General features: G+C 32.8%; 1 protein-coding gene across 2 annotated transcripts in view; it reads right to left on the reverse strand.

Moving 5' to 3' along the window:
- LOC118746884 (phosphatidylinositol 4-kinase beta) overlaps positions 1-3,472 on the reverse strand; it is a 238,282-nt gene extending 234,810 nt beyond the window's left edge. For both annotated transcript variants that reach the window (XM_036480848.1, XM_036480849.1), the window contains exon 1: positions 3,420-3,472. The gene's annotated coding sequence lies outside the window, so the exon portion shown is untranslated. The remainder of the gene's footprint in view (positions 1-3,419) is intronic.
- Positions 3,473-4,498: the final 1,026 nt, after the last annotated feature.

Below are 4,498 nucleotides of genomic sequence, written 5' to 3' on the forward strand. Positions count from 1 at the left end.
CGATATTTACTGATTTATCGAAGATTTTGTATTTCTCTAAATTACCGTTATATGGGATGTGGGCGTGGTTATTGTCCGATTTTAAAAAGTTTCGGCGATTTTTTATGCTGTACCAAGGCCAACAACTGAGCCAAGTTTGGAAGAAGACGGACGGACAGACGGACGGACAGACAGACATGGCTTAATCGATTTCTCTATTCATTCTGAGCTTTTATGTATACATTTGTCTATATCTATCTCGATTCGTTTTGGCTGTTACAAACAACCGTTATGTGAACAAAATTAATATACCCTTGTGCACAAGTGCGCTCGGGTATAAAAATCGTAGTTTGACCGAAGCCGAACATTAAATACCCGGCGCACGTTTTCATTGTAGTTTTCTCAGACTTTTGCGGTAATATATTCAGTTAGCCTTAATGAGGTAAACGTTTCTAAAATTCTATACAACTGTTATTTACTATTATTTTAAGGAATGGTTGTAAGTATCAACTTTGAGTAAATTAGCGTCCGTAAATTTCGCAATATCGAAGTTTCCGCATTTCTCAAATTTACCGTTATATGCAAAAGTGAAAGTAATTTTAGTCCGATTTAAAAAAAAAATCCACATTTGCTTTTTTAAAGTGCACAAGCGCGCTCGGGTATAAGAAGTGCATAAACATGTACATATGTATGTATATACACTGCCGGCAAAAATTTTTACAATATATGCAACAATTTTTATTGTAATATTTTTCCGACAATTTTTCATAACAATTCAACAAAAAAAAAACAATTTCAAATATTAATGGGATTTGTGACTAATTTCGAGCTGATTAAAAAAAGTTGAAAATTTGCTGAATTTTCGCGAGTTTTGCACAAAGTTTGGAAATTATATTTTTATGTTTTTTTTTTTGTTGTGGTATGAACCATATTGTTATGAAAAGTGGTCGGAAAAATACTACAATAAAATTTATTGTGTATATTGTAAAAAAGCAGCTGTGCCAATTCTTTTTGTCGACAGTGTATCTGTGAACATTTGACAAAACCACTATCTTTCACGGACATAGAAAATAGCATATGTCGGCAAAGCTCTTTTACCGTCAGGGCAATCAATTTTATCTAAATGGAAACATGCAGTTGTTGCAAACAGAAACATTTTTAAAGGTTGTGAATAGCGATAAAATAATTCAACATTTCTTACAAATTGCAACGTTTTTCTCTTTGACGGTAAAATATGTTTTGTCGACATATGCTATTTTGTAAATACGCCCCATTTCATACCTGACGCGGTGCACGCACTTTCGCTCATAAATGGCTGTTTAATACCTGTCCATAAAAAACACCATGTACATACATATGTAGCTTTGCAACAAAGTATAAACATAGATAATACATACATACATCATTTTTTGCACACAAAATAGCAAAGCAAAAATGCTTGCCAAAAATTTCTGTTTGATAAGAAGTGAAGATAAGACACAAGCAAGTAATAATGCACGAGGCAAAATTGGGCAAAATTGGTTCCTGGCTGAGCAAATCGAGTGAATGTACCTATTGGTAAAATTAGGCTTCGCTTCCACTCTGATTTCAAGCTTATGGCCTTATTCAGAAAAATTTAAATAGATTTAAAAAGCCTTATAAAGTGACATTTTCATACAAATTTTCGATTTATAAAACAGTTAAAGTCTTCTATAATAGAACGACATTTTATGTATTGTCCAACGTTGTTTTCCATCTCAAGCGGTATAGTGATAAACTACAAAAAAATGCAAAACAGAGCAATGCAATTCATTTTGAATAAACGTTACGATGCACCCACACGATAGATGATCGCCGTTATGAATTTGCTGAGTGTAAAGCAACAAGTTTTTTTTAAATGAAATTTGTATACATAGGATTCGAGAATCCCCCACAGCATAGCCTGAGCGACAATCACAACTCTGGACCGAACCAAAGCAGTTATACCAGAAGTGAAGAAGCGGCTTTAAAATAAGTCCTTTCCAACCGCACCACAGTGGACGATTTGTGAGTGTGGATGGACAATATCGTTAATCTCTCGATAGGAATAAGATAAAAATATGGGTTCGAAAGCTGACATAACGCTCTACAAGGCCGAAATAGTGCCACTATATAATCATTATATAAAAACCCCAAAAAAAAATTTGTTGAAAAATCTACCTTGAAAAAAAAACAATTAATACTTTGCTGGCTAGCTCCATCGAAAAAATTTTGGTTTTTTGGTTTTATGGACTTTTCCTGTAGATTTTCGACCGAGGAACTGAAATTTATTGTCAAAAGTTGACTAAATTTTAAACTTTTTAATCAAAGTTCAAATTTTAAGTTGTTAAAAAATTGCGTTGATTTTCGGCAATTTTATTTAACGCATTTCCTTCCATAAAAAGTACATATATTAGTATATGAAAAAAGCGACAAAGTCAGAAAAAAATTATCATAAATCAACGCGACTTTTCAGCAACTTAAAACTCGCACTTCATTTTACTAGAATTTAATGGGCTATAAATCTGCATACTCAAAAGAAAATGTTTAATTTAGATGAAACTATGCAATTTAAAACGTGAGCATTTAAAGGAATTTTTAGTCAACTTTTGACAACAATTTTGAATTCCTCGGTTGAAAATCTACAAGAAAAGTCCATAAAACAAACATCCAAAATTTTTTTGTTGGACCTAGCCAGCAAAGTATTCATTTTTTTTTTTCGAAAATTCATTTTTCAATGAAATTTCTTGGGGGTTAAATATATGTCAACTTTCGAATCCATATTTTTCCATATTTTTGTCTTATTCTTATCGAGCGATTCCATCCAGTGTCCATCGACACTCCAAAATCGTACACTGTGCGCATTAGCGGTGCGGCTTTGGAACTCGTGCTTACAGACCGACCGGGGCTGCCCAACATGTGAGGCTAGACGCTGGGCTTGCTCGAAATATCGTGCATTCCGACTTCAATGTAGTAAATCATGAAAATTTATCCGTCATATTGGGTGCGCCATATTAAAATTTTTAAAATTAATACCAAATGCGTAATTAGAGAGCCCAAAAACCATCGAGTGAGAAATTTCAAAAGAATCAGAGAAAACTTTGAAAAATCATGCGCCATTTGAAAATTTTAAAAATAACGCTGGATTCGTAATTAGCAACCACAAAAGCCCCCGAGTAGCCAATTGGAAGTGAATCCAGTGAACTTTCAAAAATGAGCCGCCGTTTTGAATTTTGGGAAACGCCACTGCGCATTAAATAGTATTTATTTTTATTAAAATTTTAAGACCTTGCCCGAGTTTTTATATCTAAACCAGAGGACTTCCGCTGACAAAGAATTGTATCTTTTAAGAAATAATACTGTAAAAAATTATTAAACGAAATATAGTTTATGCTTTTATATATTGCTTAAGTTAATTTTAAAAAATCATTTTGAAAACTTACTTTTTATGAAATGTTGCTATTCCAGCTATGCATGCTTATTGCGAATCATTTAACTGTAAATAAAAAAAAATAAAAAAACATATTGTTAGTCATTAAGTTTACTTAAGATACATGTTGTAATTGTGAGCTATAAAAACTCAAGATTGTACTGAATAAAGCATTCATGCTTTAGGTATAAAAACAAATACCCCTAACAAATTAGCTTTTGTCGTTACTATAGCTACAAACGTCGTAGTTCACCCAATTTCTAAAATTTTTGTCCATCCGATCTACTCACATGACATACGCTTTATGGCGATAAGAAAAAAAAACATCGATAAGCAGCATTGAAACATGTGTCCACTTATGAACTCTCACAAGCAAGTAATTGTATATTTGTCAGTATTTAGAGAGGAAAGTATTGAATTTCATTGCTGTAATCATATACGGATACACAGATTTGGGCATTTGACTTAAGTGGCTTCAAAAAAAAATATATATATATACATATGCATATACATATGTACACATATGAGCATCGATTACTGAGTGAAAAACATTGTGAATGTAAGTGATAGGCTTAAGTACTTAATATGAATTTCCGTAGTAGAAGCCACAAGATCGTGAGAAAAAATTGCTTGTATGCATATTTTGCCTCTTGAAAGTGATATATGTATGTAGAAATGTATGTAGAAAATATAAAGAATGCTCAGGTCTTTGACTGGAACGAATTCATAGGTCCATATTTATAGATTACTGATTCGGAGAAAATTTCCAAAATGGAATCGCATGCCGATAAGGGACTCATAAAGATCGAGCATTTGAGATCGGTTAATAGAAATTATCATATTTCTATTATTTTCAAAAAAAAAATATCGTTTTCGAGTTATGAGGATCTTTTAGGAGATGATCCACAAAAATATTTTTGTGTTTTCTATTTTAAGAGAACATGATTGGTGCCTATTGGTCGCTTGTACCTTTGCGACTAATATCGTACTCATTTCGGAGAAATCACATTTTTTCCAAGGGTATGTCTTGAGGTTCCTCGCAGTTTTCAAGTGATGGTTAGATTGTCCTACCAAAGGCAACTCTGAGAACAC

The sequence above is a fragment of the Rhagoletis pomonella genome, unplaced genomic scaffold (assembly GCF_013731165.1).
Source record: "Rhagoletis pomonella isolate Grant_MI unplaced genomic scaffold, Rhpom_1.0 Rhpom_scaffold_00011, whole genome shotgun sequence".
NCBI classification, from domain to species: domain Eukaryota; kingdom Metazoa; phylum Arthropoda; class Insecta; order Diptera; family Tephritidae; genus Rhagoletis; species Rhagoletis pomonella.